Here is a 27,704-nt window from a genome sequence, read left to right as displayed (position 1 = left end):
TGAACGCTGGCAGAAAACGTCAACTTCCCAAAAGGCAAGAAACTCCCCACGTACCTGGGTAGGGCAAAAGAAAAAAGGAAAAACATAGACAAAAGAATAGGAACGGGACTTGCACCTCTGGGAGGGAGCTGTGAAGGAGGAAAGGTTTCCACATACTAGGAAGCCCCTTCGCGGGCGGAGACTGTGGGTGGCGGAGGGGGGAAGCTTCAGAGCCGCGGAGGAGAGCACAGCAACAGGGGTGCAAAGGGCAAAGCGGAGAGACTTCCACACAGAGGACTGGTGCCAAACAGCACTCACCAGTCGGAGAGGCTTGTCTGCTCACCCGCCGGGGGCGGGCGGGGGCGGGGAGCTGAGGCTTGGGCTTCGGAGGTCGGATCCCAGGGAGAGGACTGGGGTTGGCTGCGTGAACACAGCCTGAAGGGGGTGGGGAGAGCTAGTGCACCACAGCTGGTCGGGAGGGAGTCTGGGAAAAAGTCTGGAACTGCCTAAGAGACAAGAGACCATTGTTTCAGAGTGAGTGAGGAGAGGGGATTCAGAGCACCGCCTAAATGAGCTCCAAAGACAGGCCTGAGTCACAGCTACCAGCACAGACACAGAGACGGGCATGAGACACTAAGGCTGCTGCTGCAGGCACCAAGAAGCCTGTGTGCAAGCACAGCTCACTCTCCACACCTCCCCTCCCAGGAGCCTGTGCAGCCCGCCACTGCCAGGGTCCCGTGATCCAGGGACAACTTCCCCGGGAGAATGCACGGTGCGCCTCAGGCTGGTGCAATGTGACACCGGCCTCTCCCGCTGAAGTCTCGCCCCACATTCTGTAACCTCCCTCCCCCTGGGCCTGAGTGAGCCAGAGCCCCCTAATCAGCTGCTCCTTTAACCCTGTCCTGTCTGAGTGAAGAACAGACACCTTCAGGCGACCTACACGCAGAGGTGGGGCCAAATCCAAAGCTGAACCCCGGGAGCTGTGCGAACAAAGAAGAGAAAGGGAAATCTCCCCCAGCAGCCTCAGGAGCAGCAGATGAAATCTCCACAATCACCTTGATGTACCCTGCATCTGTGGAATACATGAATAGACAACGAATCATCCCAAATTGAGGAGGTGGACTTTGGGAGCAACTGCAGACTTGTTTGCTTTCTGCATCTAATTTATTTCTAGTTTTGTTTATTTTAGTTTAGTATTTAGAGCTTATTATCATTGGTAGATTTGTTTATTGATTTGGTTGCTCTCCTTTCTTTTATATATATATTTTTTCCTTTTTCTCTTTTTCTGAGTGTGTATGTATATGTTTCTTTGTGTGATTTACTCTGTATAGCTTTGCTTTTACCATTTGTCCTAGGGTTCTGTCTGTCTGTTTGTTTTTTTTCTTTCAGTATAGTTTTTAGCTCTTGTTATCATTGGTGGATTTGTTTCTTGGTTTGGCTGCTCTATTCTTTTTTTTTAATTACCTTTAAAAAAATTTTAATATTATTTTTTATTTTAATAACTTTATTTTATTTTTTCTTTCTGTTTTTATTTCTCCCTTTTATTCTGAGCGGAGTGGCACACAGGGTCTTGGTGCTCCAGCCAAGTGTCAGGCCTGAGGCTCTGAGGTGGAAAAGCCAAGTTCAGAACATTACGCCACCAGAGAGCTCCCAGCCCCTCCTAATATCAAACAGTGAAAGCTCTCCCAAAGATCTCCATCTCAATGCTAAGACCCAGCTCCACTCAACAACCTGCAAGCTACAGTGCTGGACACGCTATGTCAAATAACTAGCAGGACAGGAACACAACCCCACCCGTTAGCAGAGAGGCTTCCTAAAATCATAATAAGTTCACAGACACCCCAAAACACACCACCGTACGCAGTCCTGCCCACCAGAAAGACAAGATCCAGCCTCATCCTCCATAACACGGGCACCAATCCCCTCCACCAGGAAGCCTACACAACCCACTGAAACAACCTTAGCCACTAGGGGCAGACACCAAAAACAATGGGAACTATGAACCTGCAGCCTGCAAAAAGGAGATCCCAAACACAGTAAGTTAAGCAAAATGAAAAGACTGAGAAACACACAGCAGATGAAGGAGTAAGGTAAAAAGCCACCAAACCAAACAAATGAAGAAGAAATAGGCAGTCTACCTGAAAAAGAATTCAGAGTAATGATAGTAAAGATGATCCAAAATCTTGGTAATAGAATGGAGAAAACACAAGAAACCTTTAACAAGGACCTAGAAGAACTAAACCACAAACAAACAATGAGGAACAACACAATAAATGAAATTAAAACTTCTCTAGAAGGAATCAATAGCAGACTAACTGAAGCAGAAGAACGGATAAGTGACCTGGAAGATAAAATAGTGGAGATAGCTACCAGAGAGCAGAATAAAGAAAAAAGAATGAAAAAAATTGAGGACAGTCTCAGAGACCTCTGGGACAACATTAAATGCACCAACATTCGAATTATAGGGGTCGCAGAAGAAGAAGAAAAAAATAGGGACTGAGAAAATATGTGAAGAGCTTATAGTTAAAAACTTCCCTTGGGGCTTCCCTGGTGGTGCAGTGGTTGAGAGTCCACCTGCCAATGCAAGGGACACAGGTTCGTGCCCCGGTCCGGGAAGATCCCACATGACGCGGAGCGGCTGGGCCCGTGAGCCATGGCTGCTGAGCCTGCGCGTCCGGAGCCTGTGCTCCGCAACGGGAGAGGCCACAACAGTGGGAGGCCCGCGAACCGCCAAAAAAAAAAAACAAAACCCAACAACAACAACAACAAAATACTTCCCTAATATGGGAAAGGAAATAGTTAATCAAGTCCAGGAAACGCAGAGAGTCCCATACAGGATATATCCAAGGAGAAACACGCCAAGACACGTAGTAATCAAACTATCAAAAATTAAATACAAAGAAAAAATATTAAAAGCAACAAGGGAAAAGCAACAAATAACATACAAGGGAATCCTCATAAGGTTAACAGATGATTTGCAGCAGAAACGCTGTAAGCCAGAAGGGAGTGGCAGGACATATTTAAAGTAATGAAAGGGAAAAACCTACAACCAAGATTACTCTACCCAGCAAGGATCTCATTGAGATTCAATGGAGAAATTATAACCTCTAGAGACAAGCAGAAGCTAAGAGAATTCAGCACCACCAAACGAGCTTTACAACAAATGTTAAAGGAACTTCTCTAAGCAGGAAACACAGGGAAGGAAAAGACCTACAATAACAAACCCAAAACAATTAAGAAAATGGTAATAGGAACATACATATCAATAACCACCTTAAATATAAATGGATTAAATGTTCCAACCAAAAGACATAGACTAGCTGAATGTATACATAAATAAGACCCATATATATGCTGTCTACAAGAGACCCACTTCAGACCCAGGGACACGTACAGACTGAAAATGAGGGGATGGAAAAACATATTCCATGCAAATGAAAATCAAAAGAAAGCTGGAGTACCAATTCCCATATCACACAAAATAGACTTTAAATTAAAGATAATTACAAGAGACAAAGAAGGACACTACATAATGATCAAGGGATCAATCTAAGAAGAAGATATAACAATTATAAATATTTATGCACCCAACATAGGAGCACCTCAATACATAAGGTAAATGTTAACAACCATAAACGGGGAAATAGACAGTAACACAATGATATAGGGGACTTTAACACCCCACTCTCACCAATGGACAGATCATCCAAAATGAAAATAAATAAGGAAACACAAGCTTTAAATGATACATTAAACAAGATGGACTTAATTGATATTTATAGGACATCCCATCCAAAAACAACAGAACACACTTTCTTCTCAAGTGCTCATTGAACATTCTCCAGATTAGATCATATCTTGGGTCACAAATCAAGCCTTGGTAAATTTAAGAAAATTGAAATCGTATCAAATATCTTTTCTGACCACAAAACTATGAGACTAGATATCAATTACATGAAAATATCTTTAAAAAATACAAACACATGGAGGCTAAACAGTACACTAAATAACCAAGAGATCACTGAAGAAATCAAAGAGGAAATCAAAAAATACCTAGAAACAAATGACAATGAAAACATGATGACCCAAAACCTATGGGATGCAGCAAAAGTGGTTCTAAGAGGCAAGTTTATAGCAATATAATCCTACCTCAAGAAACAAGAAACATCTCAAATAAACAACCTCCTATCCTTACACCTAAAGCAATTAGAGAAAGAAGAACAAAAAAAAAAAAAAAAATGCCAAAGTTAGCAGAAGGAATGAAATCATAAAGATCAGATCAGAAATAAATGAAAAAGAAATGAAGGAAATGATAGCAAAGATCAATAAAACTAAAAGCTGGTTCTTTGAGAAGATAAACAAAATTGATAAACCATTAGCCAGACTCATCAAGAAAAAAAGGGAGAAGACTCAAATCAATAGAATTAGAAATGAAAAAGGAGGGCTTCCCTGGTGGCGCAGTGGTTGAGAGTCTGCCTGCCGATGCAGGGGACGCGGGTTCATGCCCCGGTCCGTGAGGATCCCACGTGCCATGGAGCGGCTGAGCCCGTGGGCTATGGCCACCGGGCCTGCACATCCGGAGCCTGTGCTCCGTGACAGGAGAGGCCACAACAGTGAGAGGCCCACGTACCGCAAAAAAAAAAAAAAAAAAAAAATTAAGAAATGAAAAAGGAGAAGTAACAACTGACCCTGTAGAAATACAAAGGATCATGAGCGATTACTACAAGCAACTATATGCCAATAAGATGGACAAGCTGGAAGAAATGGACAAATCCTTAGAAAAGCACAACCTTCTGAGACTGAGCCAGGAAGAAACAGAAAATATAAACAGACCAATCACAAGCACTGAAATTGAAACTGTGATTAAAAACCTTCCAACAAACAAAAGCCCAGGACCAGATGGCTTCACAGGCAGATTCTATCAAACATTTAGAGAAGAGCTAACACCTATCCTTCTCAAACTCTTCCAAAATATAGCAGAGGGAGGAACACTCCCAGACTCACTCTGTGAGGCCACCACCACTCTGATACCAAAACCAGACAAAGATATCACAAAAAAATAAAACTACAGGCCAATATCACTGATGAACATAGATGTGAAAATCCTCAACGAAATTCTAGCAAACAGAATCCAACAGCACATTAAATGGATCATACACCATGACCAAGTGGGGTTTATCCCAGGAATGCAAGGATCCTTCAGTATACGCAAATCAATCAATGTGATACACCATATTAACAAATTGAAGGAGAAAAACCACATGATCATCTCAATAGATGCAGAAAAAGCTTTCGACAAAATTCAACACTCATTTTTTATAACAACCCTCCAAAAAGGTGGCATAGAGGGAACTTAACTCAATGTAATAAAGGCCATATATGACAAACCCACAGCCAACATTGTTCTCAATGGTGAAAAACTGAAACCATTTCCACTAAGATCAGGAACAAGACAAGGTTGCCACTCTCACCACTATTATTCAACATAGCTTCGGAAGTTTTAGCCACAGCAATCAGAGACAAAAAAGAAATAAAAGGAATCCAAATCGGAAAAGAAGAAGTAAAACTTTCACTGTTTGCAGATGACATGATAGTATACATAGAGAATACTAAAGATGCTACCAGAAAACTACTAGAGCTAATCAGTGAATTTGGTAAAGTAGCAGGATACAAAATTAATGCACAGAAATCTCTTACATTCCTATACACTAATGATGAAAAATATGAAAGAGAAATTAAGGAAACACTCCCATTTACCACTGTAAGAAAAAGAATAAAATACCTAGGAATAAACCTACCTAAGGAGACAAAAGACCTGTATGCAGAAAACTATAAGTACTGATGAAAGAAATTAAAGATGATACAAACAGATTGAGAGATTGGAAGAATCAACATTGTGAAAATGACTATATGACCCAAAGCAATCTACAGATTCAGTGCAATCCCTATCAAACTACCAATGGCATTTTTCACAGAAATAGAACCAAAAATTTAACAATTCATATGGAAACACAAAAGACCCTGAATAGCCAAAGCAATCTTGAGATAGAAAAACGGAGCTGGAGGAATCAGGCTCCCTGACTTCAGACTATACTACAAAGCTACAGTAATCAAGACAGTATGGTACTGGCACAAAAACAGAAATATAGATCAATGAAACAGGATAGAAAGCTCAGAGTTTAACCCTCGCACATATGGTCACCTTATTTTTGATAAAGGAGGCAAAAATACACAATGGAGAAAAGACAGCCTCTTCAATAAGTGGTGCTGGGAAACTGGAGAGCTACATGTAAAAGAATGAAATTAGAACACTCCCTAACACCATATACAAAAATAAACTCAAAATGGATTAAAGACCTAAATGTAAGGCCAGACACTATAAAACTCTTAGAGGAAAACATAGGCAGAACGCTCTATGACATAAATCACCACAAGATTCTTTTTGACCCACCTCCTAGAGAAATGGAAATAAAAACAAAAATAAACAAATGGGATCTAATGAAACTTCAAAGCTTTTGTACAGCAAAGGAAACCATAAACAAGATGAAAAGACAACCCTCATAATTGGAGAAAATATTTGCAAACAAAGCAATGGACAAAGGATTAATCTCCAAAATATATAAGCAGCTCATGCAGCTCAATATCAAGAAAACAAACAACCCAATCCAAAAATGGGCGGAAGACCTAAATAGACATTTCTCCTAAGATGATATACTGATTGCCAACAAACACATGAAAGGATGCTCAACATCACTAATCATTAGAGAAATACAAATCAAACTACAGTGAGGTATCACCTCACACCGTCAGAATGGCCATCATCAAAAAATCTACAAACAATAAATGCTAGAGAGGGTGTGGAGAAAAGCAAACCCTCTTGAACTGTTGGTGGGAATGTAAATTGATACAGTCACTATGGAGAACACAGTATGGAGGTTCCTTAAAAAACTAAAAATAGAACTACCATATGACCCAGCAATCCCACTACTGGGCATATACCCTGAGAAAACCATAATTCAAAAAGAGTCATGTACCACAATGTTCACTGCAGCACTATTTACAATAGCCAGGACATGGAAGCAACCTAAATGTACCTCAACAGATGAATGGATAAAGAAGATGTAGCACATATATACAATGGAATATTATTCAGCCATAAAAAGAAACAAAATTGAGTTATTTGCAGTGAGGTGAATGGACCTAGAGACTGTCATACAGAGTGAAGTAAGTCAGAAAAACAAATACTGTATGCTAACACATATATATGGAATCTAAAAGAAAAAATAATGGTTCTGAAGAACCTAGGGGCAGGACAGGAATAAAGATGCAGATGTAGAGAATGGACTTGGGGACATGGGGAGGGGGAAGGGTAAGCTGGGATGAAGTGAGAGAATGGCATGGACATAGATACACTACCAAATGTAAAATAGATAGCTAGTGGGAAGCAGCCACATGGCACAGGGAGATCAGCTCGGTGCTTTGTGACCACCTAGAGGGGGTGGGATAGGGAGGGGAGGAGGGAGACGCAAGAGGGAGAAGATATGGGGATATATGTATATATATAGCTGATTCACTTTGTTATACAGCAGAAACTAACACACCACTGTAAAGCAATTATACTCCAATAAAGATGTTAAAAATAAATAGGACCTCTTTAAAAATATATATTTCTCTTCATAGTTTTATATCATAATATTTTACCCTCAGGGTCACTTTCTCAGAATCATTTGCATAACTGGCAAAGTATGAATCAGAGAGCAAGCATTGACTTCTGGAACATTCTGCTGTAATTGGCCCATGTACCTTCTCTTCCCAGTGTTTTACCCACTAATCATCAGGATGATTTATATTGCTTCCCTTATCACTCTGCTTATTTCTATATACTTCTCTATTTATTCCCTTTTCCAACATGAGGCAATCAGGATTTTAAGTTCCTGCTACACAAGTGAGACAGAGGCATCTCTTAGTAATTGCTTCTATTACAACACACCTAAGCTCTAGAATTTACCACTTTCCACCCCGTCACCAACCTAAAAACTGTCTAGCTTTCTGGGCACTAAGCCCATAACAATGATATATCCATACTTAGGTCATGCATCCAATACTGTATTCCGCACTTACACTTTCTGGGTCTGATAGCCCTGCTCAATACTTGGAGCAGGTAAGTTGAACATATTACAGGAAAGCACTGATTTTATTTAAGCTATTGCCCTAATTGCTAGACAACCCAGGAGAATTCAATCCAGTTGAGTTCAAATCAGGGAGTATCTGCTCTGTACCAAGTATTGCACTAGGCATCCTTCACAATTCCCAAGAGGCCCAAAACACAGCCTCTACCTTCAAGGAGCTTATTATGGTCTTAGATGTTTACATAAATAATCTTAAATATACAAGAAAGAATGTGGTAAGTTACAATAAAGATATACATAAAGCTTTTGAATAGTAGTGAAGAAAAACTGAAAAATGTGTAATGTTTCACAGAGCTGCAAACTCATCACCTTAGGGCCCACTAATATGTAAGTATTTACCCCAGGTGGGCAAGCTGAAAGGGAAAGAATGCCCAGTATGGGTCAAAAACTTACAAAGGTCTGATGTAAAGTCACTGGGCATTGAACTAAGCAGCAGTCTGGAAAATTCTCTGTGAACCTCTATGCCAAGGAAATGTAGCCACCACCTTCCTTCTAGTAGATCGCCAGGATTTCCAGGTCACTGCACATAGCTCACTGAACAGAAGAGGAAGAAAAACAACCAACCGATTCTCTCTCCTTGTTTTCATCATAGCAAAAAGCAATGTCAATCTTCTTCCTGTCATTTTTTCAGAATTCCTTTTCATGGGGATTCTCATTATAAGAAAGAGAAAGGGTGTGGTGCGGGGGAGAAGGGAGGGAGAGGAAAGAAAAGAAGTTTGTAAAGACTTAAGAAAATCTATCTAGTGACCTACGTAAATACCTCTTGAAGACCTATTATAGGATCTTCCTTCAATTTCTTTGATGACATTTTGGTTTTCCTGCATTGGCATCCTGGGATACTGTTCCTGGACTCACTTCCCCAGACATATCTGTACAGTCTTCCAGCTCCTTTGTATGGAAGGAAACTGTACTTTTTAGATATAGGGAAGAGGCAAAGCAGGCATCTGATCATCCCTTGCTTCTCGCATCTGCTCATCCCTTGCTTCTCTGAAATCCCAGCATGAAGTACAGTAGTCCAACAATGGAGGACCATAGTCTTGCCCAGTTTTGCCCACAGTCTTTCACAGGAGTATTTAATGTGCTCACAGAGGTTTAATACTATCTTGGACACTTAGCAATAACCATTATCTAACACATAGAGCCTCTGCTTTAAGAAGTTTACAATGTAGCAGACTATATGCCTTCAATCAGAACAAGGTGATTCTTAATAAGAACCAAGAACTTTAATTAATTTTGTTTTTATTTGGAAAGGTTTCCATTTCCAAATATGATCACAACCTCCATATGACAGATTTTGGAAGTAGTGGACAAAATCTCTACTTATTACTGTCCCAACCCTGCCCAAAGCACATACCTCAAATTTCAATTTAATCATGTCTCTACTTAAAAATCAATAATGACACTGATTTGCCTAAGGATGAATATGAACTCTTTAGCCTGCAGTTCAGGGTCTTTTGTGATCTGAAGACAGATGAGGATATCTTCCCTCCTAAGCTCTTTTCAGCAAAATGGACTCCATACTACTTGTCATTAAACTTATGCAGTAGGTAGTCAATAAAAGCTTTATGCAAATAAATTACAGAAAGGTAAAAACGGCACAGTGGTTAAAACATGGTCTTTCTTTCCAGTTAAAATATGTACACTTTTCGGTGTGCATACTGCACTTCAAAAAAAAAGATTTTTTTAATGAGCTTTCCAATTATTTTGACTGGGTTAAAATCCCTGTTTTGCCACCTTCCGTCATGACATTGAGCAAGTCACTACATACTTCATCTCTCTAAACTTAGTCTGTAAGAAGGAGATGTCACAGTAGCCAGTGTCATGGTAAAGGTTCAGTGAGATGCATGTGAAGCATTTAGCATAGTGCCAAACACACGGGAAGAGATTAACACATGGTGACTGCAGTTAATATGGATGAATGAATGTTAATCTCTGTCTCAACTCCAGACATTTCTTCCACTTACGAGCACATGCTGTGTGTCAGCAACCATGTTAGATATTGTTCAAAGAACTCATTTGTCAAATTCCTCTTGATAACTTGAAGCCCCCCTAACATTTGTTATACAGGTAATAATGATCTCTCTCTCAAAAAAAAATTTTTTTTTGATTAGCAAAATGTGACTATTGTCTTTTTTACTGACATAAAGCAAAGAGATATCTCTACACCTTTCCCAGAGGTAAATATTACATTTTGTAACAGCTGGAACAGATAAGGCTTGCAAATTCATGAGCAAAGATTCTATCTAGAACGGCTGCTATTAAATCTCAGTTCCCACTTTCATCACTGTTAGGGGTTGTATTGTAACCCTAAAAAAGATATTGAAGTCCTAAGCCCTGTGGTACCTGTGAAAGGGACTCTATTTGGAAAAAGTTTGCAGGTGATCAAGTTAAGATGAAGTCATTAGGGTGGGTCTTAATCCAATACCACTGGTATCCTTATAAAAAGGGGAAATTTGGACAGAGAGACAGACATGTTCTGAGAAAACAATGTAAAGACACACAGAAAGAAGGGGCCATATGACTGGAGTGATGCATCTATAAAACAAGGAGCACCAAGGATTGCTGACAAACACTAGAAGCTAGAAGAGGCAAGAAAGATTCTCCTCTAGAGTTGTGAGAGAGAGCATTGTCCTGATTTCAGACTTCTAGCCTCTAGACTGTGAGACAAATTTCTGTTATGTAAAGCCATCCAGTTTTTGGTACTTTATTACAGTAGCCCTAACAAACTAATAAAACTACCATTACCCTCTTTGGGGCTGCTGATCTGAGGAAAATTAGAAGCTCCTGTATATGGACAACATGCAGTGCTCAAGCAAGTAGCATGCTCAAGAGTGAGGCTAAATGACAAACTGCCTGCTTTTACAATAAAACGTAGATATATAGTAGCAGGCCTTAAAGGTTAACTGGAATAGGTGAACTATCTGACCTCAGCACTGAAAAAGCCCTGTTAAAAGAACTACGTATAGATTCACTGAGAGAGTCTTCCTCGAGGAGCTTTAAAACAAAGAGGGCCCACAATGATGGAGAATATGGATCTGCAAGAGAAATGAGACAAAGGCCAAGGTTTTAGATGTGGAATAGGTGGGAATGGAATTCAGCAGGGGTGGGCAAACTGTGGCCTGCAGACCAAATCTGCCCACCACCTGTTTTTGTAAATAAAGTTTTATTGGAAAACAGTTATGCTCACTTATTTACAAACTGTCTATGGCTGCTTTCGTGCTTTAACAGCAGAGTTGAGTCATTGCAACAGAGACCATATTGTCCGTAAGGCATACAATATTTACTATCTGGCTCTTTATACAAACAGTTTGCTGAACTCTGAAGTAGAATGCTCTATATCAGTGGTTCTCAAACATTAGCAGGTGTCAGAATCACCTGGAGGCCTTGTTGAAACTCAGATTGCTGAGTCCCCTGGATTTTTTGACTCAAAACATCTGAGGTGTGGCCTAATCCTTGCATTTCTAACAAGTTCCAATGACCACATTTTGAGAACCATGCTTTAAGTTTACGATGAGCAGATGCACTCAGTAAGAGTGATTTAAGGGAGAGGCGAGAGAGAAGGACAGTTGATTTAAAAATGTGTTTGATTTTGTAAAACAAGAAGACAGTTGGAGGACTTAAGCTACCTGATTTCAAACTTACTATAACGCAAGTAATCAAGGCAGTGTTGCACTGTCAAATTGATAGACTACAGGTCACTGGACAGAATAGAGAGTCTAGAATTAAGCCATCACACATATAGTCAACTGATTTTTCACAAAGGTGAAAATTCTTTCAATGAAGAAAGGGTTGCCTTTTCAACAAATGGTGCTGGAACTGGTGGATATCCATAAGCAAGAAAATGAACTTTAATCCATTCCTCACATTCATACACCAAAAGAATAGCAGCTTTTTCTTCATGGTTTGTAAAAAGGATAAACCCAGAAGCATATTAAGTCAGACACTGGGGCCTGGTCTATACCTCAATGTTTTTATAACAGAGAAAATTTAAAAGAAGTTTGAAGAGTGTGATAACATATGTGTTCTATGCCATTCACCCAAACTCTGATTAGCCTCATGAGAATATTTCTGAGGCTCTAATATGAAGATTACTTAGTCCTAAAGGTGGAAAAACAGAATCTTAACCTCAAATTCACACTTTGTAAAAGAATTATTCAAACATCCATCCTTAAGGAGAAAAGACACCCTATTTTCAAGTATTGCTGAATGAACACCTTGCTCCACGTGACTGTCCTCCATACCACCACACAGAATGTTGCCAACTCCTAGTGATTTTGCCACCATCAGCAGCAAGAAGTATTGACAGATGCTCTGTAATCTATTCCAAGATTCTCTAATACACAGGGAAATCCCCTCATCATGCATTTAACGAAATGTTAGCACACAGGAGTTTATGAGAAGTAGGTCCCCAGAACAGGCAATAAAGCTAGAAGTCAAGGGTAAATTGACTTTGAGGTGTTAGTTAGGTGATAGTTGAATGTGAATTTCATAAATGTATCTAAATGTGCCAGACAAATCCAAGAATTATCTGAATAATTCAGGCTACATGATTTTATCTAAATTAGACCAGACGATTGTATCAAAACATAAATTAGCAAATTGTTTCCTTGCCAAAGGAGGCTTCACATTTCAGAACCGAGTCTGAAGAATGACCGGTGTTGCAGGTAGATGGGCTTGTAAGATGGGGAGGAGATGGAGCTGTGGGCTGGGGAGTACAAGCTAAACACTGGGGACAGCATGTTCGGAGGTGAGAGAAAGCACAAAGTTCAGGAGTAAGCTAGTTCTTCTGTATATCTGAAACGTGAGGCACCAGAGGATGTGGTGAGAAATGCGATTGTGGTCAGACCATGAAGTCCTTTTGTGCCAAGCTGACGAAAGCACACTTCACCCTTGTAGGCACCTTCAACTGGAGGAGTGATGTTATTAAATGTGTGTTTTAGAAAGACCCTGTCAAAAGCAAGATGATGTGTTTAATGCAGCAAGAATGGAGGCAGGGAGATCAGGTAGAAAGTTTCCGCAGAACACAGACTTCAAAGAGGACAGTGGCAATGCAAGAAGGGGGGAAAGAACAGAATGTACTTAAATCTAAATCTTGATTTGATTTGAAGTGTTTGAAAAACTCAATCCACAATGTTTAATTGTTGATTAGACTTAAGCCAAGGGGGGAAAAAGAGCTGTCTAAGATGATTTGCAGATTTCTGGCTTGGGGAAACTGAGTGAATGGTAGTGTCAGTACCAAGATTAAATACATGTGGGGGAGAAGATAATTTTGAAAGAAAGATGATAGGCTTGATTTTGGACACATGGAGTTTGTAAAGCTATAGTATTTAACATGTGCATTTTCTAGGTATATGCTCAAAAATAGGGCCTAAAGCCCAGCCAAGAATAATGAATAGCAAACTACTGAATGCAGGCATTCTTCCAAGCACTTTCCTTATACAATTCATTTAATCCTCATAACAACTCTGTAAGATAGGTGCTATTAGCTGTTTTGCAGCTGAGGAAACTGAGGTTCAGAGACGTTAAGTGACTTGCCTAACGTCACAGCTACGAGTGGGTTTAATAGCACACTTTCTTAATCTCTAAGTTATCTAGCCAAACTTTCACTCTACAAATGAGAAATTGCTATTTACCCAAATTCATATAACTAGCAATTATTAGCCAGGATTAGATTATGGTTACCCAGTCTGGAAATTAAACTTGGGTTCCCTATGTGGTTGGTAAGAATTCTACTACTAAAACATACCTCTCTTTGAATATTGAAGGAAAATAAGCTTACAATTATTTCCTAACTAAAACAGTAATATTTTGTTAGTTTGGGAGGTTACAAAATCAAGTAGAAAGAGTGAAAATATATTTTATGTAACTGCTATCTATACCAGAAGGTGTCATAGGAATTTCTACACAGAGAATAAAGAAAGGAAAAACACTGGTATACAACTAAGAACGTCTCATATTGTGCTCCCATGTGAGGGTGGTCCTCTGACTTATGCTTGGTAAAAGGACCAGTTCTTAAGTCTGTTTTCCCTAGCTCTAGTTTCCATTAAAGCTTTTGTTCAAGGGAACCCCCGTCTCCCCACCTTCACCCCCTTCCTCCTTCCTGGTTAATGAAATGCCACTGCCACCAAGGTTCCCGCCGTAAGTCACTACTTACACTGAAGAACATGGTTATTTAAAAGGATGCTTATACAACATTCTCTGACCGAAGAAGCAATAGAAAATACTTCTACCCGGGGATGTCACCATATATAAAAGTGTTGTACACAGAAAGGAAAGGGAGAAAGAAGATCTGAGCTCTAGTCTTAGTTCTGCCATTAGCTACTGTGGGAGCTTGGGCTAGTCATATCAATTCTCTGCATCCCAGTTGCTTTGTTTGCAAATGAAGGGCTTGGATCAAATGATCTCCAAGTTCCCTTTCAGTTTTATAACTGCAATATTTTGCAAGATTCCCAGAATCTCCCTTATACCTGGGCAAGAAGGACTCCTGTCCTGGGACCCATACTTGAGAGAGTCCCTAGGACCAAACAGATGAGCCTACCCTTGAACCCAGCTCCAACCATCCAGGACACTAGAATTCTCTGCTCAAATGGCCTTGAGCCAGCTTCCAGAGAGGCTGCTGTCTGCAGAGGGTATGACATGCATACTGAAATATCCACACGCATAGATGGGCAGAGGGCTGGTGGAAGGGGGCACAGGCCACTGAGTGGTTGCCTCTACTACCATATACTGGCACCAAACTCTGAGGAGTCCAGAACCTAGCCTTCCAAGTCATTACAATGTTAATTTGTTAATGTAGGAGGAAAGAATATATTTGAGAGTTTGTTAGTGTGATTTACAACTTTTAAATATTTAGACACATAGTGAGTGAGCCATCATTTGTACTCTTGCCCTGGGCCCTGAAAATATGAAAGGTTGCCCTAGAGATTCACATGCAAGAGTCCAGGTCTTCAGAGTTCTATAAGGTTCAGTTAAAACCAGATTTTTGCCCACCCCTCTACCTCCAGTTTTTTATTTTGATTTTTCCTGGCCTAGCTCCTATTCCTTGTAAGCTTAAATATTCCAATACATTAATTCATGTTAAAATGTTAATGGCTGGACTTCCCTGGTGGCGCAGTGGTTAAGAGTCCGCCTGCCAGTGCAAGGGACACAGGTTCGAGCCCTGGTCCAGGAAGATCCCACAAAGCAACTAAGCCTGTGTGCCACAACTACTGAGCCTGCGTGCCACAACTATTGAGCCCACATGCCACAACTGCTGAAGCCCACAGACATAGAGCCCATGCTCCGCAACAAGAGAAGCCACCGATGAGAAGCCCGTGCACCGCAACCAAGAGTAGTCCCCGCTTACCACAACTAGAGAAAGCCCACGTGCAGCAATGAAGACCCAACACAGCCAAAAATAAATTAATTAATTTTAAAATGTTAATGGCTAATAGTGCTGACCCATATCACCCTTTCAAAGTTTTGATATTTTAACAGAGGTTTCAATGCCTTATTGGGGAGTTCTCAACTTTAGTATGCCTATAAGTCACCAAGAAAGCTTGTTTAAAATTCAGATTACTGAGTCCCAGCCCAGAGACCCTAATTCTGTAGGCCAGGGGTGAGGTCCAAGAGTCTTAATGTTCTAAAAAACACCTGAGGAGGTCTACAGATGGCACATTGAGAAACAGTAACTTATTTCAAAAAAAGTATTTTAGTAGTGCAAATTTTAGGCACAATGGCAGGATATGGGGAAGATTTGGGGGGAAATCTCAGGTATAGTTTCCAAACACTTCAGTTTGTACTAGTAGATAGTAATCATAGTCAAAACCAGTACCATACTTTATATTTAACAAAACAGACTCCAATCCTTAATCTGAGACACTCCTCACAACAACTCCACAGGTAGATTTTATTATCTCCATTTTACATACGAGGAATCTGAGGCTGAAAGAGAGGGCAACTCAGCAGCTCATACACTCAGCCCTAGTCATGAGTCTCCAAGTATTCCTTCTATTACTCCTGCTCAGTACTCCTTCCATTACTCCTCAGGCAGCCCCAACTCTAGGCTTATTTTAGACTGCAGTAGACAATGGCATTTGCTTGAGGGTTTAGTCGTGTAACCTGACACCTTTTCACCATTGGTCAGCTGGGAATAAGGGAGTTTAGTTGTCTGGAAATTTGCCTAAACCCCCTTGGAGAATTTCTCCATTCCAGGTACTAGAAGGAACTGTGCTTACATTTAAGGAACAGATTACAAACTGAAAGCTTGATGTCTGAGGCAAGGACAGTTAAATTTACTACAATCCCGATATATGAAATTAAGAATGCTTATTAACATTTAGTGGTGTTTTGAAATAACCACATCCAGATTAAAATAAAACAATAATAAAGCTAAAACAAAAGCAAGTTCATTAAAATCTAATCATGTCCTTCTCCTTTATGTATTAAAATGGAAGCTGTGAGTGATGCCTTTAATTATAGTCCTGATGTTTCAGTTGCTGAGCAGTTTATTTAAAGTGACAGTATCATTTTCTTATTACATAATTACTCCTACTGAATTTGTAATGTAAACAAATAAGAGGCTAATAATTCAGCAACAGAAGGAAAACGGATAGTGCTCACCAGATAATAAGCTTAATGTACTTATTTGCAGATTGCTGATTCAGACTTAATTTAGTTTCAGAGCTAACTAATTAGAGGAAAAAGTGTCACATGCTCACTTCTTTGGCAGGATCTGCACCTAAAGAATCTATGGTGTTAAAGACAAAAAAGATTCAAGGAAAAAATCAGTGTTCACACTGAAAATCAGCATATGATTTTCCTATTCTTCTGAAACCTGCATATATGATTCAGGATATCCAAGACCAATGGGAGGAAGTCGAAAGGAAACAGAATTCTCATTAATTAAAGCAAATAATTGGGAGGTGGTCCACAATGTAATGGGCTACCTTATAAGAAGTAAATACCCCATCAAAAAAGGCATTAAAGAAAAATGGTAAAAAGACTTGGTCTCAAGATTGTTTTGAAGGTCACTTCAACTTTAATGTTCTGTGATCTCACAATGAGATAATTAATAAATCCAATTTCACCTCTTCAGGTATTTACAGAAAAATAATTTTCCCTGGTTTAAAATATGCCAGACACTTTCCCATATGCTTTTTAAAACACATTTAAACAGTTCTGTAAACTTCTCTGTGATTTAAAATAAGGTATGATCATCTTATGTCATATACAAGGAGATTCGGTTGGTAAAATCTGAATATGAGACAGTCAGACCTATGAAGCAGTCCTATGAAGCAAGAAGTTAGGAGTTTCACATATCATGCTCCTGTTATATCTACATATTTCCCTAGAGAAGTCATGTTGTATGCAGAAGGTATGGTCCTTGCTTACTGAAGAATCCATAGCTGAAGCTCCAAAGAGAGCATCTGAACATCACATGTACCCCATCTTACTATAAAGACAGAATTTTGTATGTTCAAAATGTTCACATGTACATTCAATAACCAATAATGGGTGAAAAATGATTTTCAGCTGTAGAAGATGATGATGGGCTTATTTTATTTTTCATTGTTTCTTTGAATCTAATGACAACTAAAGATGCTTGTGAATTACTTAATGCAAGATACATTATCCTACTCCAGTCCAATAACCAACATGAAAGCTCCCATGTCTTCTGTGCTCAACAGAAAATCTACTGAGAGTCTCCGATGTTCTAAGCCTCAGGCCTAGCAGACAGAAATGCTTCCTTTCTCTAAACTGGGACAGCACACACTGAAGGTAACTACAAAGTCAGTAATAACAAGAACTGTGCAAATGAAATTTAATATTTGGAACCAAAAACAACAATAACAACAAGGGATGCCACAGTTAATAATAGCAATAATGATTACAGTAATTATAAATTAATAGATCTATTGTAATAAATGTTGTAGTAAGTTAGAGCATAACTTTATGATAAAATATTAATAAGAGAAGAAAAAGTGTTTGTACATATATAGATAACCACAAACATGTGCTATTTGCCAGGATTGTGAATTATGCTGGCTTAAATAGGATCTCCTTGTTCTTATTTATTTAGGAATATTTTTCCCATGGAGAAAGTTGTTTATGGTAGGTGGGACTAAAATTAGGAATTCTGAAATTCAGCTAGGATGAAGCCACACTGGACATACCAGAAGCAAATGGATATCTCAAACCCATCTTTATTCCTTCTCTGTCCGTATGGATAGTACCTTTAAGATGACCAATTGTGTCATCATTTGTGATGGGGTAATTTTAAATACACTCAAGATGTTGCGAGTTCTACGTTTAACAAACACTGAGGGAGTTTATATCCTTGGCACCAAGACATTAGGACAGTCTGGATCAACCTGGAAGCTCATGCTTATGGGCAGATACTGTATGTCACAAAATACCAAGAACCTACAAGACAATAATCAGAACCTGAAGACCAACACCTCCAACTTGGGGTCAAGTGTGTGTTTGGAGGTTCAATCCTTCCATTTTTTTCCAGTAAAACTCTTCTCATGTGGGTTGTTACACTAATAGGGGATAGTGAACTGGAAGAGAATTCTATTATATGGAGCAAGGGCATAGCCAATACAGTGGATTATCATCATATGCTCTTCAAACCTAGACAAGTTCAAATACATGTTGCTCAGTTAAAAAAAATTAATTTAAATAATGTAGGCAATTCTGTCCACCATTTCATTCAGTAAGTATATGGCCAAGAGTGAGTGGGAAGTGAAATGCATTGATCTACCATTTCTTAACCAATCTCAGTTACTTTGTGCTGAAATATAAGAATGTTCCTATGATTAAGACCAATTTTATTGAGTAGTCAGAAGTAATATTTATTATACCCAAATTCTGTCTTACACACAGACTGCAGAAGGTAACTTCTCTATAAAGACGCAAATTAACTACTCAAACTTAAATAAAATTTTCTCCTTGGAGAAAATAAGAAGTTAAGTTGGAGAAAATGAGAAGTTAAGTTGTCTGTTCCCATCATGTCAGGAATTCATGAGGTTAGCAAAGTTTCTGAAAATGTACTGAGTCAAACTCTTCTCTTTCTTCTCTATACTACATTGGTGTAATTTTACCCGATTCCAGTAAAAGTTTACATCTACTCCAAAGTCAGACATCGATTGAAAATCACTCTGAAGGTAACAGATACAAACCAATATGTTACTAGTACCTTCCAGCAGGACCTGAACTGTTGTGACTATACAGTGGGATAGTAGACCATGGATCTTCTGAACTGATAAAAGAATTAATTATGAAGCAACACAGACAATATACCTTTATGTCAGGAAGCAGCTGAGTAAACCTGTGTTAATTCTAAGACTTGTGCTGCACTGAAACATTGATTTTTCTTCTTCAGACATTTGAGTTCTTGTTCAAATGTGATTTTTTTTTCATTCAGAAGACTGTGAGCTCTTAGGCCCTGGGACTATGTCTTGTTTACTGGTATATAATATCCAGTGCCTGGTACATTATAGATGCTTAATAAGTTTTTAAAGAATGAACAGAATTGTGGATTTTAACTTGAAGAGGACATAATTTGAAGGAGGTTCTGAATAAATGAAAATCAAAGTTGCTTTCAATGCAGCAACTGTAAGTAATCCCACATTTATACTCACCAACCACTGGTAATATAGCATATGTATATGGAGGTGATAGTATTTGAGTATTGTGTCAACGATAATTGAAACTTATTGATTTATTAATAACATAGAAGAATCGAAATCAATAATTTTTTCTAGTTTTGAATTTAATGCCTACTGGTAGTTTATCTTAAACTTCCTCTGGACCTCACATTGCCAAATAATGCTTTAACTTAATAGTATTTTCTGACCATGCACCTGGACCTTAACATGCACCTCCAACGTTGCTATCTTGTACTGACATTGGTCTTGACCCTTGATAGTAAAACTTTTTTATGCACATGTGTTATCTCTCCATAAAACCTCACCCAGGGCAGAATTCTAGGCAGTAGGTTTTCAACAAAACATTTGTTTAATGAAAGTACAATAGGCATACAGTAGGCATCTGAGATTATATGTGTAGAAGTTAAGAGAGCAGGCTGGGGTCTTCCTGGTGGCGCAGTGGTTGGGAATCTGCCTGCCGATGCAGGGGACGTGGGTTCGAGCCCTGGTCTGGGAATATCCCACATGCCGCGGAGCAACTAAGCCCGTGAGCCACAACTACTGAGCCTGCGCGTCTGGAGCCTGTGCTCCGCAACGGGAGAGGCCGCGACAGTGAGAGGCCCGCGCACCGCGATGAAGAGTGGCCCCCGCTCGCCTCAACTGGAGAAAGCTCTCGCACAGAAACGAAGACCCAACACAGCCAAAAATAAATAAATAAATAAATAGATTTATTTAAAAAAAAAAGAGAGCAGGCTGGGAGACACACTGCTGGACCATCTCTTAGAGCACTTTCAAAGAGGTTACTCTTTGAGCCTCATTTTTTTCATGTATAAAACAGGGTTGATAAAAACCATTTCCTCAGAAGGTGTTTGTGAGGATTAAGTGGGGTCATCCATATAAAGTACTTAGAATAAAGCACATGGTGTCACCCTCTTCTTCCAGGAGCTCTCAGAAATGCTTATTTGTATTAATTTGAATAAATACCACAATGTCACATGTAATTAATGTTAGCTATTATTAGTGATTATTATTAGGTTTGACTGTATAAAATTACCAATATTTCACCATTTTGACCTATAAAAACAACAATTTCAATGGATTTAATATGACATTCTATGAGCTTAAAACACATAGATGATTTGGTCAAGTCTGTCAGTTCTGTTAAATCAGAAAATGTGAGAATGAGGTAAACCGGCTGTCTGTACAAACAAATCCAAAATATTAATCCATTAGTAAGAGTCTCTGAATGTAATAAGCTGGGGTTATATTGTATTTGTATCACTAGTCGGGTCTCAGGACAGAGAAAGTTAATTTAGGAGGAATGAAATTGGGGGAGGCAGGAACCTGAATACTCCACACCAACACATTTCTAAACTTCTCTGATTATCACCCACAACTGACTTCCCACTGGTCCAGCTCAAGGCTAATTTTGTCCAGGGAAATTTTGAAAAGATAGGTATCTTAAAATGAAATGCGTAAATTTCCGAGTTAGCAGTCATCATCATCTTGGGGTCAGGAATGATATTCCTGGGGGATTCCTGACAAATATGCAAACATGTTACCTGAACAATCTCATGCTATGCTCATTTAGTACCCACTAAATAGCTTCCGAGCTTAGCTAACAGATGGCTGATGGGATAGGTGAGAGGATGCATACATTGTGATGAGGCGAGTGATGAAAAAGGTTAAATTATACAAGGTAGGGAAACAGAATGGAAGGCCTGGATTAAAGACTCAGGGTGTCTAAGAACTAAAGTCAGGAGAAAACTAAAAATACATTATCCACCCTTACCTAGGCTGACACTATCTTCCCACTCTCCCCCTTAATCCTCTAAACCCTTTGGATCAGTGAATACACCTTCCACACTTCCAGCCTTCCAAGTGTGCTCCTATTCTTTGGCTGGTCTAAAAATCACACTTCCCTCATACTGAGATTATCTCAAACTGCCTTTTTCTGCCTAATATGAAGTGACTGTTTTCATCTGAGCATCTGCAAAATCAATTTTCTTCACCCTTCACTTTGGAACACATTTTAAAATATAGCTCCAGTAGCTGTTGTGCTTAACATCAGTGAATTGCACTTTAATTTGACTTTTCCAAATAATCATTGATATCTGTAAAGATTCTTAGTCCCACCGTAAAAAAAGAAGTCCCTGAACTGAATGAATACTTCTTTAAAAATAAGAAACAAATATTCTCTGAGTTTTAAACAGTTTTTAAATGAACTAACAATCCTTATTGGGAGTTTTTTTAAATGAACTGAACACAAGCATTAACACAGGAACAGCTGGACGCTAATCATTTAGCTGGAAAAACTATATTACATGGCTAATGGAAACACTAGGGAAGCACGGGATAAATAAGAACTACATGTTGGCAACAGCAACTTGTCTATAGGCAACTCCAAGTTACCAAGTAGGCTTGCATTACTACAAACAGAACAGAAGCAAAAGAGTTTATTATAACATCCTTCCAGCCTCTCTAGAATTTACCATATGAGGCATCTCAGGCCTATGAAGGCCAGTAAGGAGTAGCTTTGGCAATACTGAGGCATGCACTGGTAATATAAGCCCCAATGGCATGTTTAGCAGAAAAGTTACCAGTGACAGCAATAACAATCCCCTACATTTGTAGAATACCGTATCCATTGACCTCCTTTAATCTTGACAACCCTAAGAAATGGGCATTATAAATGAAGTTAAAAGAGGTTAAGGCACTTACCAAGGTGACATAAGTAATAAATGGTAGAAGCCAAATTTTATTCAATATTACTCAGTGAACTTTTATTGATTTCTCACCCTGCGCAACTCTCTGTGCTGAGCACTAGGGATACCAGAAAATGTCACAAAGCCTGCCTTCAGGGGGTGCACAGCCTGCTGCAGACAACAGGGAGTGTTCATCCACTAAGTAGCTTTTCACTGTTGAGGGTCTTCCATGTGCCCACTGTGACTGGGAAATAAGCAATGTACAAAACTGACATGGTTCCTGCCACCCTGAAACATGCATTCTGGTGAGGCCAGACAACACGCAATTTAAAATAAACAAGACAACTTATTGAGTGCTATCAAACTCAGTAAAACAAGGTAATATCATAGAGTTTGGAGGATCTAGGAAGCTATAATGGATCGAGGAAAGTCCCTCTGAAGAGACGACATTTTAACCAAGGCTTGAAAAGAAACAAACCTAAAGATCCTGGCAGCAATATGGTTGGAAGGGAGAGACCAGGGAATTCGTTTCTTGTCTTGAGGCTGCATTTGTACAGCAAGCCAACTCTTGTTGGAGTGGCTTTCGGGGAAGCTAATGGAAAATATGGGGGAGGAAAAGCTGCCAAATCTCCCTCCCTCCCATCACGTACACAAAACAAGCCATACCTTGCTGCAGCCTTGAGAAAGAAACAAACCTGGTGTGTTTGAGAAACAGAAAGAAATCTAGAGAATCCAGCACCTAGCCAGTGAGAGGGCCTGGTAAAAACGCAGGAGGAATGGACTCCATCACGTAGGTCCCTTCCAGGCACAATAGAAGTTTGGATTTTATTTCACTGAAAGTATAAACCAATGGAGGAGTTTAAGCTAGAAGTGACATGAAGTGTTTTACATTTTGAAAGAACTCTGGCCCCAGTTTGGAGAATGTATTGAAAGAAGGCAAGAGTGGAAATAGACCAGTTTAAAGGTGAGAGGTGAAAGCTTTGGTATATATTAGGCTGTAGCACCAAAGGACTTGCTGTTAATTAGATGTGCAAGATGATGACAAGAGGGAAATCAAGGTGACTTCCAGATTTTTGGATGGAGCAGCTGAGTCACTGATGATGCTATATCGGGATTGGGAAGACAAAGAGAGTAATAGGTTTAGTGGCAACAAGGGTGAAATCAATAATTCTGTTAAGGTTTGAGATGTGGAAAAAGAATTAAAAATACAGTGTGATAAGTGCCACTGAGATAAAGGCATATGCTAAATAATGTGAAAAGGAAGAGAAAGATTAACTCTGTGAGAGGAGAGAAGGTCAGAGAAGTGAGGTTTACCATGTACATTTAAAAACAATTAAGAAAGGACCAGTGAGTGAGAATGGCACTTAAGGCAGAAGGAATAGCACATATGTAAAGGCAGAAAGTACAAAAATGGAGTCTGTGCAGCGCTTCACCCATTGCGCCAAAGCTGTACCCTGAGGGCAGCCTGAGGTTTCTGGGCATGGCAAAATGGTGAGAAAAGTATGAGGTGATAATTATATGACTAATGTAAAGGAGAAGCTTGAGATTATGAAGACAAGAAGAGTATTAAATTTAAGATTAAAAACCCTGAATTCCAGTTCCTACTCTGCCACTAACCAGCAAGCCACTTCACTTCTCTGGGCTTACTTCTTCATCAGAAAAATAAGAGTGTAAAATGAAGCCATTTCTAAGGCAATCTATAGATCTGGAAATTAATAAAACTATGGTTAGTCCTTTTGCATCTAAATTAAAAACTGTTTATTTATACATGTTTACATAAAATGTTTATGTTTTTATTTATACTCACACACACACACATAAATCTTCCACCTCATTTCAAAATGGATTTCAGTCAGCCTAAGTAAATACATGACTGTCTCAAATATTTTTTGAAATGAAGTATTTATGTACGTGTGTGTGAGTATAAGTAAAAACATAAACATTTATGTAGACATGTATAAATGCATATTTTTATATAGGTGCAAAAGGACTATTAATCATAGTTTTATAGATTGCCAGAACAAATGAACAATCGTAACAAAACAGAAATAGATTCATAGATATTGCTCCTGGTTTCCAGACAGGAGGAGGGCAGGGGGATGGGTATTTGCAGATAAAGGAAGGTGAAGGGGATTAAGAGGTACAAACTTCCAGTTATAAAAGACATAAGTCGCAGGGATGTAATGCACAGCATAGGGAATATAGTCAATAACACTGTAATACGGTGTATGTATGGTGACAGATGGCAACTAGACTCACAGTGGTGATCATTTCATAATGTATAAAAATATTGAATCACTATGTTGTACACCTGAAAGCAATATAATATTGTAAGTCAACTGTACTTCAAGAAAAAGGAAAAAATACGTACCGTTGTATAATAAAGAATTTATCTGGTCTTGGTCCCTGGTTCCTGGGAGATAACCTCTAAATCCTTGGAATTTCCTGAGTGATAGGAGTGACTTTGTTACTCATGAGTCCCTTGCATCATACCTGATTTATACCAGTGAGATAAATCAGGATGGGGGTTAGTCATCGGAAAGACCAACCATGGGATTAGAGCGCTGAGGCTTTAAGCCAGCCCAACCTCCAGGGAGGAGAGGGGGTGCTACAGATTGAGTTCAATCACCTGGTCAATGATTCAATTAATCATGCCTCTGTAATAAAACCCCAGTAAAAACTCTGGACAACTCTCAGATATGCTTCCTAGTTGCTGAACACATTGATGAATGGGAAGGGTGATGCATTCTTCTTCCCTTCCAGGTCTCATCCTAATTGTCTCTTTATTTGGCTGGTTCTGATTGACATCCTTTCTAATAAAACTGTAATCATACATAGAGTGCTTTCCAGAATTTTTTGAGTCATTCTAGCAAATTATCAGACCTAAGAGAGTTAGAGCAACCCCCAAATTTATAGCCAGTTGGTCAGCAGTGCAAGTGGTCTGGGGACTCCTGAAATTGTGACTGGTACTAGAAGTGAGGGTAATCTTTTAGGGAATCGTGCCCTTAACTTGAGGAGCCTGTGCTAACTCCAGGTGGCTGGCATCAGAATTTCATTGCAACATTATAATAACAGAAATTAAATAAATGAAGAGCTACAGCCAGGAGGAACAGGAATACAAAAATAATGTGATAAAAGTAATGAGGTTACTACTCGTATCCTGAGAATGAAATCCAAGACAGCGTTATAGGGAATTCAGAGGCAGCATGGTGTGGTGGTGAAGAACAAAGGTTTGAGCCAGACTTACAGGATGCAAATTCCATCACCACTCTTTACCATCTGGGTGACTATAGGCAAGTCACTTAACTCTCTGAGCTCTGTAAAATGGAGACGATGATAATGCCTACTTCACAAAATTGTTATAAGAATTGAGTTAATTCATAAAAAGTGTTTAAAACCATTTCTGATACATAAGAACACTCAATACTTATTATTAGAATGGGCCACAGTGCCGGCCACTGTCAACACATCAAAGCACAATTCAATGAAAATAATATTTTTTTTAAAGAAAATGCAGTCCAGATGTGAAACTCTTATCACAGCACTGCCCAATAAAACTTGCTGCAGTGACCATAATGTTCTATATCTGTGCTGTCCAGCATGAAAACCTCTAGCCACACGTGGCTATTGAGCACTTGAAATATGGGTGTTTTGACTGAGGAGCTGAATTTTTATTTTACTTCATTTTTAATTTATTTAAATTTAAATAGCCACATGAGGCTAGTGGCTACCATATATTGGACAGTGAAGACGACCAGGGTGTAGTAGACAGCCCACACGCCCTTCAGGTGCTCTTTCATGAACAATATTCCTCACAGCCAAGCTTCCAGCAAGGACTGCAGATGAGAATTCAAGCCCACTTAACTCTACGTTACTGGTTAAAGGCGGTATCGTGTGTTCAGTGTGCATCCAAAAAAGAACAGGTTTAAGATTTTGTTATATAATCAAGAAGCCTTCTAATCAGGCATGAGCCTAGAGAAAAGCCCACTGACTGTGACATGGAGTTGGGCCAAGGTAATATTTGCAGATAAAGGAAGGTTTTCCTCAGAAAACAGCCCAGAGTTGACTACAGTTTATGAGAACAGGCCCCAAAGTTCTACCTACTTTAACAGGCCATGGCAAGAATTAGAAGAGAAAATGCATATAACTGCTTGGCACAATGCCTTGCATAGCAAACACTAAATCAGTTTTACCTCTTTTATCATCATTATCAGAATTATTCTGTGCTATAAAATGTGCCTCTAATAACTGCAACTGGAGATGTTAATAATCTCAATACAGTGCCCATGTAATATTGAATTGCAAACAGTACTATTTACTGAGTAACTCTTTAAGACAAGCTAGTGGTAAGTGAACAAGTTGACCTTCTATATAGGGTTCTTAGATTTTGACCAATTAAATGTTTGAAGACCTCTGCCAAAACTGATGACTTGGGTTTTGAAGTAACTGATTTAAAGTGAAATAATGAGATCGAAGGGCCATTGTTTGTGGAGGCTACTCTAAATTTGAGAAAATAAACTATATCATCAGCATTTAGGCAAATGCTTATCTATCTATTCCTTATAGCAGGGAAGCATGAATTTCGCTCATCCAGGAATAATATCAAGTCATTAAGAAACACGTGAAGGAGGAGAATTTGAAACATTGTATTATGTCTCCCTTAAAATTATCTAATCTACCAAGAAACTTACTCTAATGACCTGAAATATGGGCAGTGGTTTTACAAGTCTCACATATGTATCAATAGCTAGGATTGTGTATCTAGAGCATAACCCATTCCTGTACATAAGCCAAGGGCTGATAGAAGGTCAATGAAATCAAAGTTTATTCAAGGTTCCTAAGAAATGTATTCACAAACTGATGAAGCTTATGTAATGTTGGTCAATAAGACAAGAGCTGTGCCTAAGACCCAGATACTCCTGAAAAATACTGTCCTGAGAAACCTAGAGGAGCAACTTATCAAAAAGGAAATTGGCCTACATCTATATGGAATCATTTAGAGACATCATAAAGCATTTTTTACTAGAATCATCCTATACATGATCCCAGGCATTTGTTGACTTCTAGGCAATAGGATTAACAAGTAGACAAGGACCTAAGCCCATCATGGTAAGCAGTGCTGAATATTCCAAAGGCAAATGACCTTTACCTGGGGCTTTATTTAATCAGAAACTGTTACTGGGACCCAGACTCAGGTCTTC

General features: G+C 39.2%; 1 long non-coding RNA gene across 1 annotated transcript in view; it reads right to left on the bottom strand.

Moving 5' to 3' along the window:
- Positions 1–27,704, bottom strand: part of LOC309966864 — a 232,960-nt gene that overhangs the window by 117,304 nt on the left and 87,952 nt on the right. The window lies entirely within an intron of this gene.

This window comes from Leucopleurus acutus (genome assembly GCF_964270905.1).
Source record: "Leucopleurus acutus genome assembly, chromosome: 10".
NCBI classification, from domain to species: domain Eukaryota; kingdom Metazoa; phylum Chordata; class Mammalia; order Artiodactyla; family Delphinidae; genus Leucopleurus; species Leucopleurus acutus.
The sequence above is the reverse complement of the archived record's forward strand: the minus strand, read 5'-3'. Positions and strand labels throughout refer to the sequence as shown.